Here is a 16285-nt window from a genome sequence, read left to right as displayed (position 1 = left end):
ACCACTCCACTTTTAGTAAAAAAATACAACTATAATTGACAATATTGCCTTTACTTTATGTTAATAAAATCATCATTAATTACTCATCGAATTGCCTCATAACATTGCGTTTACTTTATTAAGGATTTACTTATCCCCTACACTTGTTAATTAAATGGGTACCTCTATGCTAAACTACCCATTGTTCGTTTTGTTGAACCCTAGTTTTGATAATGACAAAGAAACAAAGGAACAAACTAAGTAGTGAACTAATGAGTTATTTAAGTGTATGGTGTTTAAGGTATCAATGCAAGGAACTGGGAGAATACGAAGTCAATGAAGAAGTCAAGAGAGGATTTCAAAGGCTAAGTAAAGAAGTTTCTATGTTGATACTGGAGCAAGCATTGGATCAAGAAGAATAGAAGCTAGGCGTTTTTTTTTCTAGTTCCAATGTAAAGGAACAAAGAAAGAATGGTAAGGAACTGTGGCAGTTATTTGAGAATGAGAGTTTGTTCCTTTGTAAGGAACAAACTAAGTGGCACTAACGAATATGTTAAAGGAACTAGTTAATAAAAGGAACTAGACTTAGGCGTGAATATTGTAACGGTTAAAATGATATTGAGTAAGTCATGCCTAAATTATAGGAAATTAGTTATCTAATTTCAAATGATAAAATCAGTTTTAAAAAGAAAATCTGTTTAGAAAAGATTTATTTTTTTCGGAAAATAAGAAAATAAATATCCGGTTGTTAGAAAGATTTTATTTAAAGATATTATTTTCTTAAAGATTAAAAATTCAGTTTAAAGATAAAAAGAGTTTTAAAAACTGATTTTCGGATAAAGCTCAAGGAACTCCTATTACTTAGGAGTAATGGCTAGAAATATCCACGTTCATTTTAGTTCATGGGATCATGGGACATGATGTGAAACGTGTTCCTTAGGGAAGGAACATCATGGGTTAATGGACTAAACATGTACTCTAGCTTTAATCCCACGTTCTTCATGATTAACACTATAAATATAGAAGTCTAGATAAGTTCCAAATTGTGTCTGACTAAGTAATTAAGTGAGTTTAACTTATTAAGTGTCAGTGCCTTCATTCTCTCATAATAGCCATTTGTTCTTTGCCTTCTTACTCTAATTCCACTAAGCTTATTTCGATCAATTGTATTTTGGTTTTTGGGGTAAGGGAACTTTGAGTGAAGTTCTGTAAGAGAGAGGCTTTGAGTGAAGCTTGTATGTGTGAGAAAACTTCGAGTGAAGTTGAGAGGAACTGCTGTTAAGGGAACAGTGGCTCAGGAACTTGAGTTTAGGAACTCAAGGTGTGGCTCGAGTTAGAATTAGGTTGTAACAAGTTGTTTGGCCTAATTAGTGAAAGTGTTGAGTTTAAAATCCCTAGTGGTCGAGGTTGTTTCTTCTTGTTGGGCCCAAGAAGTTTTTCCTCGTAAAAATCCCTTGTGTTCCTTTAGCTTGTTTATTCGTTTAAGTTTTAATTTCCGCAAAAAGTTACGTTTATTTCTACACCTACAATTCACCCCCCTCTTGTAGTGTTCCTAGGGAAATAACAATTGGTATCAGAGCTAGAACTCACGTAAGATAGGAAACCCTATTGAGAAAAAGATCCAAGGAACAATGAATACCACCGAGAAACTTGAAGAAGGTTATTCCACTCAAAGGCCTCCTATGTTCAATGGGAAGTACTACAACTATTGGAAGAACCGCATGGAGATATTCATCAAGCTGAAAACTATCAGGTATGGAGAGTCATTGAAGTTGGTGATTTCGAAGTCACAACTATAAATGACAAAAATGAGGTTAATCTTAAACCCCTCTCTGATTATGACAAATCTGATTTTGAAAAAATGGAAGTAAATGCCATGGCTATTAAATATTGCATTGTGGACTTGGACCCCATGAACATAATAGGATCATGGGATGCAAATCCGCAAAGCAAATATGGGATTTACTAGAAGTAACCCACGAAGGAACTAATGAAGTTAAAAGATCGAAAATTGATTTACTTATGAATCAATATGAACTGTTCTGCATGAAATCCAAAGAAAGCATCCGAGACATGTTTACTCGTTTTACTAACATTATAAATGAGTTGGCTTCTCTTGGAAAGTTTATTTCATCTGAGGAACAGGTTCGAAAGGTTCTTAGGAGTCTTCCTAAGGACAGATGGATGGCTAAAGTCACTGCTCTTCAAGAAACAAAAGACTTCACTAAGTTCAACTTAGAACAGCTGGCAGGGTCACTTATGACTCATGAGCTTCACCTTGATACTGAATATGGTGAAAGCTCCAAATCAAAATCAATTGCTCTCAAAGCAGATGATGAAGATGATTCGGACTCGAAGAAGAAGAAGCAGCCCTCATGGTTCGAAAATTTCGAAAGATGTACAGGAACATGAAGAATGGAAACTTCAAAGGTAAAACTAAGAAATTTTCTAACAAAGCTGCTTGTCATAAATGTGGAAGTACAGATCACTTCATCAAGGAATGTCCTCTTTGGGAAAATGACAAAACCAAAGAAAGGAACAAGGAACGCTTTGCTGAAAGGAACAAAGAATCAAAAGCACCTTTCTCTAAGGCAAATGTGCGCAAAGCTATGATAGCTGCTTGGGGAGATTCAGAGACGGAAGAAGAAGAGGAACAACCAACTGAAGAAACAGCAAACCTTTGCCTCATGGCAAACACTGACGAAAAAGAAGATGAAGAAAAAATTGAGGTAAGTCAACATGGACTTGAGTCAGAACTAGATGGTAAAACTAGGCCTGAAATATATGATCTTCTTTATGATGCAATTCTTGAATGTAGAGATGAACGTGAAAAACGTGAACAAACGGAACAAGCCTTAAAGTTTGCAAGGAACACATAGAATGGCTTAAGAAAATGAGAACAATGTTGAAACAAGATTCTTTGATTTATTGATAAAAACTAAAATCAAAGAATATTATGAAAGTTTGAAAAATGAAAATTATCTAATTAATTTAGAGATTTCACACTTGAAGGAATTTGTCCCTGTTCTGAGTTCCTTTGATATAAGATCAACCCCTTTGAAAGGATACAGATCTGAGATTGAAAAAATGAATAAAGAGAAAATTATTTAAAGGAACAGATCTGTAATCTTAAAAAGGAACTGGTTGTCGCAAGGAACAGAGGCAAAATCATGAAAGTTCCTAAGTGGATTGAGAAACCACAGACCAAAAGGAAGGAAGGTCTTGGTTTTGAAAACTACAAGAAAAGGAACAAGACAAAGAAATATGTTGATCTACCTAGTGATAAGTTTGTATGTATTGTGGCAAGGTAGGTCATTACATAAATCAATGTCAATTAAAATCTGAATGATTGGGAAAAATTGACAATAAGTAAGAAAAAATGGGTTGTCAAAACAAATCCTAGTCAAGAACAGGAACCCACGAAAGATGGGGTTCCTACAACTAACACTAGTTGATTTTTGCAGGTTGGAGTGAGGGGGAACAACACATGGTATCTCGATAGTGGTTGTTCCAAGCACATGACAGGAGACAAAACGAAGTTTCTCTCACTCACAACCTATGAAGGTGGAAGTGTAACATTTGGTGATAATAAGAAAGGTAACATAGTTGCTATGGGTAAGGTCGGTAAGTCACCATTACACTCCATTGAAAATGTATTTTTAGTTGAAGGTCTAAAACATAATCTATTAAGCATTTCTCAATTCTGTGACAAAGGAAATACTGTAAAATTTGATAAAGAAAAATGCTTGATCATCAACATTAAAACTAAGAAGGTTATCTTGGAAGGAACAAGGAAAGGGAACACATACATTGTGGATCTAGACCTTGTTCCTCAAATCAATTTAACTTGTCTTAGTGTTATTGAAGATGATTCACTTCTATGGCACAAGCGTCTAGGACATGCTAGCTTTTCATTACTTGAGAAACTTAGATCAAAAGACCTTGTTTTAGGATTACCATCCATAAAATTTCATATTGATCAAGTTTGTGATGCATGTGCACGAGGTAAGCAAGTAAGATCCTCTTTCAAATCTAAAACGATTGTAAGTACCACTAAACCATTAGAGTTAATTCATATGGACTTATGTGGACCCATGAGAATTCAAAGCAGAAGTGGAAAGAGGTATGTTCTTGTGATTGTAGATGACTACTCTAGGTCACTTGGGTTATTTTTCTTCTAGTAAAGATGAAACTTATGATGAGTTCCTTGTCTTTGCTAAAAGAGTTCAAAACTAAGTGGTCATAAAATAATGCACATTAGATCAGATCATGGCAAGAATTCGAAAATTATAAATTTGATGACTTAAGCAGAGATAATGGCCTAGATCAATTTTTCTCCCCTAGAACACCACAACAAAATGGTGTTGTAGAAAGGAAAAATAGAACTTTGGAGGAAATGTCTAGAACCATGTTAATTGCTAGTGAACTTCCAAGGAACTTTTGGGCTGAAGCTGTTAATACTGCTTGTCACATAATTAATCGTGCCATGATGAGACCTATCATTAAAAGAACTCCTTATGAACTATATTTTGGAAAGAAACCCAACATCACTTATTTTAGAACATTTGGTGCAAATGTTATGTGCATAATAATGGAAAAGATAATCTTGGAAAAATTGATGCAAGGAGTGATGAAGCAACATTTTGAGGATTATAGAGTATATAACAAGAGAACTATGTGTGTTGAAGAAAGCATTCATGTAATCTTTGATGAATCTGACAAACATAATCCAAGCATACAGGTTGATGACTATGAGATAGGGTTAGCACAACCAAGTACAAGGAACAGATTCACAAGAAGAAGAAGAAGTGAAAGAGGAAAGGAACGAGGAATTTGAAAATAATGACATCAATGATGTTCCTGTTCCTCAAGGAGGAGAAGATGCTCCTGTTCCTCTAAATGAAGGAACTGAGTCCACCGAGGCTAACAGAGGAACAACTGAGCAGAGTTCCTCATCTACTCAAGGAACTCATGAGGAACAACATGTTCCTATAAGAGAGTTTCAACCAAAACCTTGGAGATTACAAAAGTCACATCCTGTGGAACTCATAATCAGCAACATATCCAAAGGTACGCAAACTAGATCTCAGTTAAGTCATGCCTAAATTATAGGAAATTAGTTAAATCTAATTTCAAATGATAAAATCAGTTTTAAAAAGAAAATCTGTTTAAGAAAAAGATTTTATTTTTTCGGAAAATAAGAAAATAAATATCCGGTTGTTAGAAATATTTTATTTAAAAGATATTATTTTCTTAAAGATTAAAAATTCAGTTTTAAAGATAAAAAGAGTTTTATAAAACTGATTTTCGGATAAAGCTCAAGGAACTCCTATTACTTAGGAGTAATGGCTGAGAAATATCCACGATCATTTGTAGTTCATGGGATCATGGGACATGATGTGAAACGTGTTCCTTAGAGGAAGGAACATCATGAGTTAATGGACTAAACATGTACTCCAGCTTTAATCCCACGTTCTTCATGATTAACACTATAAATATAGAAGTCTAGATAAGTTCCAAATTGTGTCTGACTAAGTAATTAAGTGAGTTTAACTTATTAAGTGTCAGTGCCTTCATTATCTCATAATAGCCATTTGTTCTTTGCCTTCTTATTCTAATTCCACTAAGCTTATTTCGATCAATTGTATTTTGGTTTTTGGGGTAAGGGAACTTTGAGTGAAGTTCTGTAAGAGAGAGGCTTTGAGTGAAGCTTGTATGTGTGAGAAAACTTCGAGTGAAGTTGAGAGGAACTGCTGTTAAGGGAACAGTGGCTCAGGAACTTGAGTTTAGGAACTCAAGGTGTGGCTCGATTTAGAATTAGGTTGTAACAAAGTTGTTTGGCCTAATTAGTGAAAGTGTTGAGTTTAAAATCCCTAGTGGTCGAGGTTGTTTCTTCTTGTTGGGCCCAAGAAGTTTTTCCTCGTAAAAATCCCTTATGTTCCTTTAGCTTGTTTATTCGTTTAAGTTTTAATTTCCGCAAAAAGTTACGTTTATTTCTACACCTACAATTCACCCTCCTCTTGTAGTGTTCCTAGGGAAATAACACGTTTTTTTTAAAAATCATGTCCAAACCCATTGTTGCAGTAGAAAAAGAACGGATAAAGTATTTGTCATTATACTCTCATTTCTAGGTTTTTTATTGCGATATATAAATTTTATATTTTTTAATACTAAACTAAATATTGTAGCTAAGTCTATTATTAAATAGTATCTCGATAATTGATATGACTAACATAGTTAACACAATTTTGAAGCAAGTAGAGGGTACTTATTTATTTGATGCATGACAGAAAAGTTATAGAAAACATGAGTGCCAGCCACAACTTCAACTTTCAATGGCACATAAACACTAACACATATAGAATGGAAGATGAGAAAGTGAAAAAAGATCATAATGACAGTATCATAAGTATAATTAATTAAATATAAAACTAACCTCTATAATAATCGAAAATACCGTTTAAGAGAAAAATGTACCTCTTCATTCATTATGACCATATCAAGACTTATCAAACTTTCTCTTTTTTTATGATCCGTGACCTCAAATAGTCTAGAAATGCAAATTTTGATTTTCCAATTAGTTTAGTAGAATCAAGTTCATTGAAAAAAGAAAAAAGATCTTACATATAGATATATGTGAAAAAACAAACATGAATAATTATGTATACAATAAATATTCAATGAATAAAATAATTAGTGAATTGCATAATACCTTCGCAATGTCGTTGATAAACTTCCATTTGATTCATGTAATGCCACCATGGTATGCTATAGGTTCAAAATTATAAATATGTATTTTTATCTTTATATAACTCAATTTTTAAAAGTATTGATTTTCAAAGATATAATTGATATTGTCCCACATATAATACACTATTTCTATAGTTATTTTTACATGTTACTCAATTAAAAAAGAAATAATACATTATTTTTCATCCAAATAATAAATTTTCATAAGTTGTATAACTATATTGCATATGAAACTTATTTCGAAACATATTTCAAGCACTCTCCAATGGTAAAAAAAATTATAATATTTCAAATTTGTAGCAGAAGTTATATTCAATTTGCATAGTATAATAATTTAGGTTGTTTATTCAAAATCAAAATGTAATGTTCACTTATCCAAAACACCTTATATGTATTTATATCTATAGTGAACATTTTTTTTAAAATAATAATTAAAAACAATAACATGACATGCTTAGATGAAGCTCTCTATAATATTCTAAGGTTGTTTTTTAAAATCAAACTCTAATTTTTTCATCATCCAAAATTCTAATATATATGTAACTTTATCGCTATAGATTTTAGTTTTTGTTGTAACAGTAAATTTTACTTAATAAATTTTGTTGCAATACTAAATTGTTTTGGGTCCAGTGGAGCAATTAAGGCTGAGGTTTTGAAAGATAATATGTCTAATTTTGTAAATTGGACCTATTATAAAATGCTAGCACTATCCGATGTACAAAAATTATAATATTCCGATTACGTAGCAAAAATTATACACAAATTATATCATATAATAATTTAAGTTGTTCATTCAACACGAAACTGTATTTTGCTTATCCAAAGCTCTTATATGTATTTAAATCTAGTAGAGCTGTATTCTTGTAATAAAAATAAAAATAAAAATTAATGACATGGCAATTCTACGTGGCGCGCTCTATTCATAAGTTGTAGAAATATATTGTATATGGATCTTATTTCGAAGCATATTTCGAGCACTATCCAACGGTACAAATATTATAATATTGAGAATTACGTAGAAAAAGTTATACACAAAATTATATAATATAATAAGTTGTTCATTCAACACGAAACTCTATTTCACTTATCCAAAGCTCCTTATAATATTTAAATCTATGTAGAACTCTATTTTTGTAAAAAAAATAAAAATAAAAATTGATGATATGACAATCGTACGTGGAACGCTCTATTCATAAGTTGTAGAACTATATTGTATATGGATCTTATTTCGAAGCATATTTCGAGCACTATCTAATGGTACAAAAATTATAATATTACGAATTACGTAGCAAAAGTTATACGCAAATTACATAAATATAATAATTTAAGTTGTTCATTCAACACGAAACTCTAATTTTCGCTTATCCAAAGCTTGTTATATGTATTTAAATCTATGAAGAACTCTATTTTTGTTAAAAAGAAAAATAAAATTGATGACATGATAATCCTATGTGGCGTGCTCTATGCTCCCGAAAAGTTCCTCCTTCATATATATATTGATTGAATAATAGTACTAGTTTTATATACCAGAACTTGGTGAATTTGTCTGATTTTTCCTCATGCATTTGTTTTTTTAGGTAAACACATTTAGGAGAGTCTTCTCTTAAGTACCATAATTGATCTAAATTAAGAAAATAAGAAATTTGTAATCTAAACAAGGGTTGATGTCTGAAGATATCGTAGTAGAGGGTTCGAGAGAAGCAAGAAAGAAGGCGTTATATGGCTGAATTCTATAGGTCCAGACGAGATGTCTTGCGGTGCGATGAATGCTACAATGGTCTAGACAGAGAAGAGCAACAAAACTGCTTTAATTTAGAAAGACTTGGTTAGTTATTTGGAACGTGCAACTTATGAGTCTATTTTTGAACGAGTCAAAGAGAATCAATGGATAGAGAAAAACAGCGATGGAAGATCGCGGAGGTTGGGACATATTGTGATTGCCTCCTTAAATGTAGGAGCTGTCCAAATGTGAATCAAGGCCTATAAATATCGGATCTAATGCTGAAAACGCACTTGCACGAGCTATCAAAAGAACACTCTAAGTACTTATAAGCATTGTCAAGCAAACACTTATGTAAAAGATGCCTTGTATTCAAGCCAAGCTCGGAAACCCGCGGGCGCAGGCTTGATCCCGCGGGCGAAGGAATTCGTTGATGAGGAGCAGCCCGATATCCTGCGGGCGCAGGGTGGATCCCGCGGGCGGACAGGAAGTCCGTCAGAATGGGGAGATTAGGCTGCGGGCGCGGGCTATAACCCGTGGGCGCGGGACGGACGACTTAAACATAACGCGTTTTACGCGTTTTTTGTCCGTTTTGTATAAATAGATTATTTTTACCTAGGTTTTACACTACGAAAATCTCTCTGTACTCTCTGTAATCTGGTTTCCTCACATAATAAAATATTCTCCCTCTCTCTGCCGTGGATGTAGCCAAATTGGTGAACCACGTAAATCTGTTGTCTGTTTTTATCGCGTTTTGCATTCATAATTTGTTTCTCTCTCACGTCTGTTATAACAAATTGGTATCAGAGCTTTGGTTATCGATCTGTGTGAGAAAGATGTCTGGGGTGAATGTCAAAATCGATAAATTTACGGGGAGAAATAGTTTTAGTCTGTGGTAGATCAAGACGCGGGCGTTACTGAAGCAACAAGGGTTGTTGGCACCGTTAGCAAAGAAGGCAACGGATTCAGTCACCGCTGAGATGGCCGTTCTGGAGGAGAAGGCTCATTCAATGATTATGCTGTGTCTGGAAGATGACATAATCACTGAAGTCGCGGAGGAGGAAACCGCATCTGGTCTGTGGTTGAAATTAGAGAGTTTGTATATGACAAAATCTCTAACCAACAAGTTGATGATGAAGCAACGTCTGTTCAGCCTGCGTATGCAGGAAGGTACGTCTCTAAGGGATCATCTAGATAAACTGAATACTATCTTGCTAGATCTGAGAAATATTGATGTTAAAGTAGATGATGAGGATGCTGCTTTAATATGGTTGGTATCTTTGCCTCTATCATATGAGAATTTTGTGGATTCTTTTATTGTTGGGAAAGATAGTCCATCGTTAGAAGAAGTAAGATCTGCTCTGCATACTATAGAGATTCGTCATAAGGCGTCTGGTACAGGTACACTCGATCAGGCTGCTGGATTAGTAGCCAGTAGTAATGGACAGGAGAATTCGGGGAAAAAATACTGGAAACCGTTTTCTAGAGGTCCTAAATCTAGTGATGTCTGTAATTACTGTAAGGAAACGGACATTGAAAAAGGGAGTGTCCTAAGAAAAAGAGCAGGAGGACAAGAATGAAGGTTCTGCTGCTTTGGAGAAACTGGAGGTGATTCTGAGGAAGATCTAGCCCTAGTAGCTAATAGCCAGTCACATTGTAGGGATGTGTGGGTTTTAGATTCTGGAGCATCTTGTCATATGTGTTCGCGCAGGGAGTGGTTCATGAACTATAAACAGGTTGATGGAAGTGTTACTATGGCCAACAGTGATGTCTGTAAGACAGTTGGTATAGGGTCCATCAGAATTAGGACATGTGATGGCAAAGTCTGTACTTTGAATGATGTTAGACATGTTCCACATGTCACAAAGAATCTGATTTCACTTAGTCTGTTAGATAAGAAAGGGTTCTGTTTCAAAGGTGAGGGTGGAGGGTTGTATGTCTACAGGGGTTCGAAGATGATCTTGAAAGGGGTTGAACGGGAGACATTGTATGTGTTGCAAGGTGATAAGTGCGCAAAATAACATATTTATATCCCCTATATATCATTTTAATATGTGTGTTTATATTATTATTTTAATGCATTTTATATATTTTTAATATTATTAGATACAATATGCTATGATTTTATTTATTACTAAAATTACTTAATTATAATGTTTTTGTTTAATGATGAATCTTGGTCCAAGGAATGAAGAAAGAGCCAAGTCCAGTTCCATATCTCCAAAATAAGCCCAAAGAACAGAAGGAAAAAAATGAGGGAATAAGAAAAGAAAACAAAATGAAGAAAAACTACCACGTGAGAATTTGAAGCAAAGAAAAAGAAAGAAAAAAAAGGAAAGAGAAACAAAGAAAAGAAAAGGAAAACAGAGGAACGCACTCCTTCATCCTCTTCAACTCCTCTTCGACGCTCCACCTCACCCATTCCTTCAAACCCCCTTCTTCCACCACCATCTCCACCAATCAAAAAACACAACAACAACAACTTGCAAATTGCGACCAATAAGATGAAATCAACCGCGCAAGTGGCGCTGCGAAGGGGAAGGCGGTTTAGGGCCGAAACTTGCTGCCCACTTCTCTTCTCCAATTGGGCGGCGAATTTGGGTATAAATACCCCATCAAGGTTCGAAAATCAGTATGCAAGAATTTCCACAGAATTTCGAGTGAAAAAATCAGATAATTTCGCGAGGTTTCGGGACTAATTTGGAGTGCGCGAGTTCGATAGAGGATAGCCTTGGGTTGGATTCCTAGCACACAACCGGGGAGGGTGAAGTTCAAGTTCGATTGTAGGTGCGAAATCCGAATTTCGAAGGAGAATTTCCGCGCTATACATAAGTCTTCTTTCTTTCTCTTGCACTTTCAATTTAGTTTTGAAATTTCCCGATTATACTTTTGAATTTCGTAGTAGTTTGGATTGGTTATTTGAATTAAGTTGGATTGATATTTGAATTAAGTTTGAATCATATGATGGAAGTATGTTTGGATTGTGGTGTTGAATGTGGAGTGGAATTCAAGATTGTTTATTGTTAGATACTCAATTATTATTTGATTTTAATGTTCAGATTTCAATTTTTATGCTTAATTTCCTATTTTATTAGGTATAAAGTTGAGGTTATTGCTAGTTATGTGATTAGCCTAGTCTAAATTGTATAACAACAAGTGGCAACTAGTTTAATTTACGCCTGCAAAGATGGTTGTAAGTTCAAACTAGAATATAACTTGGACTAGTTCTTTAAACATAACGATATGTTATGTTTGGATTAACTAGGGATTAATGATGTACTTCTCGTTCTATAATGCTTCTAGTTTAATCGTCGGGAGTTGCGAAATACTTGTGGTGATTAGATTAGTTTAGAATCGATATTCGGCCTAGTTCAATGTTGATTAAATGTATGGAAGTATAGGGGAGTTTGGCTACTTGAATTCCTAGAATTAATCTATTTAATCAATCTTGGATTTATGAAATTGGAAGTATAATCGAGGTTAGGAAATGATTAATCTCTGAAAGTAATATGAGTGTAACTTGGAATTACTTGTCATCACTTGTAAATATAGGATAGATTTATCTTTAGTATTTTTTAATTTCATAAAAACATTTCGTAAACCCCCCATGAACAATGTGTATATGTTTATATTAGTAAATAACATGTATATAAAAGTTAAGTACTCTTAATTAGTTGAACTTGGATTTTAGGATTATATAAACTTCTCCGTGGGATCGACCCTTATTTATCGCTGTACTAAACTTAGATAATATTAATGTGGATAAAATAAGGTTTTAATTTGTACGCATAACGACACGTACCACAAGGGTCTACGTTATCTGAGTTGAAGCTGCATTCTGAGTTGACAAGTGATGGTTTTGAGTGTGAGGTGGATCTTATGGGGGCTTCTTCACAGGTTGAGAGGTCAGAGTCAACGGGAATGAGTTCAACAACCGGTTTGAGAGTACTACTTGGTTGAGGATGAGAGTGTCAACAATGAGGTAGTTTGTGGGAACTTCTACGCAACTGGTTGAAACTAAGGGTCATCAAGAAGAACAACCAAGGGTCTCTCAGCAGCAGATTGGTATGATAAGGTTCGTTCTATCGATACTTATGTGCCAGCTTATAGCTATGGGGTCTCGAGCGACATGTCTTTGCCAAGGAGTGCTGGGTTGAGAGGTGATTCTGCAAGAAGTCACCAAGAGGTAGCTAGATTGGAACTCCAGGAGGAGTTGGCTGCGTTCCAGTGAGAACGGGATAGAGTGCTCCGGCGCGAGCATAGAAGAACTTCGACGGAAGTTCCCCTGCGCCAAGGGTGATTTGTTTTGGGTACTTAGACGTAAGTGCAAATGGCTCTAGTTGGAGAAACTGGCAGGGTACTGGCTCGTCTTGATTAAGGTGGAGCTAGTGAGTTTGCGGTTCAGTGAAGACGATTTGTTTTCCGACGGGTAATAAGTTGGGCTTTGGGTGAATGCGCAACATGGGTCTCATAAACTGTGAGACTGGGTCGTTCATGATGAGTGGTCAGCGATCTTGGCGAGATTGGGTGAGACTCATATGGGGGCAATTCTGGGATCCTTAGGGACTAATCTGGTCTGGTTGTCTTTTGGGACAAATCTGGTGTTTGGGAGATTTCGGGCGTTGTGAGCAATGCATCTGGTTTTCTGGTTATTGTGAGAGAATTCAAGTCAAGGTGGAGATTTGTAAAAGATGCCTTGTATTCAAGCCAAGCTCGGAAACCCGCGGGCGCAGGCTCGATCCCGCGGGCGAAGGAATTCGTTGATGAGGAGCAGCCCGATATCCTGCGGCGCAGGGTGGATCCCGCGGGCGGACAGGAAGTCCGTCAGAATGGGGAGATTAGGCTGCGGGCGCGGGCGATAACCCGCGGGCGCGGGACGGACGACTTAAACATAACGCGTTTTACGCGTTTTTTATCCATTTTGTCTAAATAGTTTATTTTTACCTAGGTTTTACACTACGAAAATCTCTATGTACTCTCTGTAATCTGGTTTCCTCACATAATAAAATATTCTCCCTCTCTCTGCTGTGGATGTAGCCAAATTGGTGAACCACATAAATCTGTTGTCTGTTTTTACCGCCTTTTGCATTCATAATTTGTTTCTCTCTCACGTCTGTTATAACAACTTAGATTATTTTCATATTGCTTACATTGTTCTTCTTTATTTACATGTCCAAAGCAAATTCTTATACTTAAAGATCATTGAATAGGTTGTATTGACTGTCATGAGTAATTAAACGACAATTGTATCTAGTGGATTGGTGGACTTATATCCAGCTGAAGTTTTTTTTACCCATATATATTGGGGTTTTTCCGTGTCAATATTTCCTTGATTAAACCTTTCATCTCATTGAGTAGATATAGTCTAGTTGTCGCCATCCCAAACAAGTTGTCTTCCTTAAGCAAATTTTGACTTAGATAATTTGGTACCATTATGGGCCCCACAATTAGATTTTATGTTCTCTTAACAATCGAAAGGAATGGTTGCACCAATAAATCCTGAAGAATGGTAGCGATGTGCGAGCAGATGAAGACGGAGATGGCAGAAATCAAGAAAGTCCACAAATGATTGTCATCTAAATTTACCATGTCGCAAGAGAAGGTAGCTAAACTACAAGAAGAGATGGAGTGGACGAAAGCCTCCAAGCTCAAACGTCAACAAAGCCTTGAGAAGATTCGATGCATGGGGAACCTATTCAACACAAATAGCACAGATTTCGACAGAGACGAAGAACCCAACTCCGACGAGGAAACTGAAGGAGAGATAATATGTCCTGAGGGAGAACATTAATAAGATGAAGATCCCACGGTAAAGGGAATGAAGACAATTGATCGAGAAGTAGATTCGTTGGATAATGAAGTTGTTATCTCAATTCCCAGGAGCTTTAACCCCAAGCATCATGGATAATAGAGACATATTTGCAGTGTCACCATTCGTCGAGAAGATTGCAAAGGCCAAGCTACCAGAAAAGCTCAATCTCCCCACACTGACTGCGACATATGATGGATGAACCAACCCAACCGAGCATGTTGCTATGTACAAGCAACGAATGTGTCAAGCGTCCATCCCCTGGAATCTGTTGTTCGAGGATTGTATGTATAAGTCTGTCAGACCTACCTTGACTGGAACTGCATTGAAGTGGTTCAGATCTTTAAAGCCATGAAGCATCGATAAGTTCTCAACTCTGGTCAATAAGTTCTACGATAAATTAGAAGGAAGTCAAACCCTCCAAAAGTAAATAATCGATCGATATGGTGTCGTGCACAACCCAGGTGAAATAGTCCGTGACTACTACAACCCCTTCAACAAATAAGTAATGGGATCAAGGATCTGGAGACAAAGAAGGCTATACAATGCTTTAGAAAGGGTCTTATCCTCCGGTCCATGCTATACAATTGTCTAATAAATATGGATGCACCACCTTTGAAGAGGTAGTGTCCAAAGCCTGAGCTTAGATGAGATTAGAAGAAGATGACATCATCCTCAACACCATTTTGACACGTCACTTGTTAGAGAGGTCGAGCTATCGAAAATCATCCACGAAACGACATAATTTGAGGTCTCATTCGTAAGCTATCCAAACCAGGTAGATAATGTTAATGATGTGCAGGATAATGTAGGTACAAATATGAAAATTCACAACAACACATTTCCAGTCGATGTTGGAGGTGTGGTGAATTCATTGACGAAGATCGGAGCCCCTCTACATTGGCCACAGAAGAGTGATCGTCCAGATGCATAGAAAGAACAGATGAAGTGGTGCCAATTTCACCATGATCATGTTCATAAGACGAAAGATTGCATCACATGTAGAAGAGAGGTAACTAGATGATCAAATTCCCGATCAAATGTGGTGCCCAAGAAATCAAGGGAGAACAAAAGGCAACTAGAGAATGATACAACACGTTAATCAACCCATCCAAGGCGACGATCTAGCAATTATAGAGTGAATCAGCACTAGACGAGCCAGCCGAACAACAAATCGACGAAGTGGTGCTAGATCCAGACCATCCTAATCACGTCGTCTATATTGGGTGATCCTTGGGACTTGAATTAAGGGTTCAGGTAATTAATTTTTTGAAACCTAACCAAGATTATTTTACATGGTCTTATGAAGATATGATATATGTCATAATGTATAAGTTGAACGTCGATCAAAGTCACAAGCCTGTTAAACATAAGCAACGAAAGTTTGCACCAGAAAGGAACCAGATCATAATGACGAAGGGAGAAAGCTCATCGAGACGGGGAAGGTCAGAGAAGTAAAGTAGCCGGACTGGCTAGCAACATCGTTGTGGGTAAGAAAAACGAGAAGTGGAGAGTCTGCATATCCTTCACAGACCTAAATAAAGCATGTCCTAAGGACCCGATCCCTCTCCCACACATCGACGCTATGGTTGACGCGACGACAGGATATGAAATCCTCACTTTCATGGATGCATCAGAAGACCCATATAATACTTAAGAGGGAGGTTGAATTGTGTATGTGAGTTGATTCATAATTTTTTTCTTCAATTTGATATGTTAATGGAATTGAGACCCAAATGAGATCTAATCTACTATACACAGCGAAATAAATCAACACATGCACATATTTAAGGAGGTTCAACGCAACTTAAGCCTATGTTCTCCACTACTCTAATTACTCTTATTAATCAACTAAGATGAATAAAAATGATTACACGCAATCAAAGTCTCTACCTATGAAGATGATGATTCCCCAACAGTTTACTATAATTGTTCAATGAAGTGATCCCTTGAATAACTTCCCCATCAACATTGCACACTAGCAGGTAGTTAAGTTCAAAGAAGTTCCCTTGTAACCGTGCTTCCAA

This window comes from Beta vulgaris, chromosome 5 (genome assembly GCF_026745355.1).
Source record: "Beta vulgaris subsp. vulgaris cultivar EL10 chromosome 5, EL10.2, whole genome shotgun sequence".
In the NCBI taxonomy this organism is placed as follows: Eukaryota; Viridiplantae; Streptophyta; class Magnoliopsida; order Caryophyllales; family Amaranthaceae; genus Beta; species Beta vulgaris.
The sequence above is the reverse complement of the archived record's forward strand: the minus strand, read 5'-3'. Positions refer to the sequence as shown.